This window comes from Piliocolobus tephrosceles, chromosome 12 (genome assembly GCF_002776525.5).
Source record: "Piliocolobus tephrosceles isolate RC106 chromosome 12, ASM277652v3, whole genome shotgun sequence".
NCBI classification, from domain to species: domain Eukaryota; kingdom Metazoa; phylum Chordata; class Mammalia; order Primates; family Cercopithecidae; genus Piliocolobus; species Piliocolobus tephrosceles.
Window position 1 is genome coordinate 124185915 of NC_045445.1, and position 332 is coordinate 124186246.

Below are 332 nucleotides of genomic sequence, written 5' to 3' on the forward strand. Positions count from 1 at the left end.
CAAAAAAAAAAAAAAAAATATATATATATATATATATATATATATGTATATATATTATAAATGAAATAAAAGGGAAATTAGGGAAAACGAGGGGCAATATGAGAAGTGAAGAAAGGAATTCGTTAAGGTGATAATTTCTCTGCTACCTCTTTTTTTTTCCTGACTTTTAAGTTCAGGGGCGCATGTGCAGGATGTGGAGGTTTGTTACATAGGTAAACTGTGTGCCATGGTGGTTTGCTGCGCAGATCATCCCATCATCTAGCTATTAAGCCCAGCATCCATTAGCTGTTCTTCCTGATGCTCTCCCTCCTCCCACCCCCAACCCTCGGACA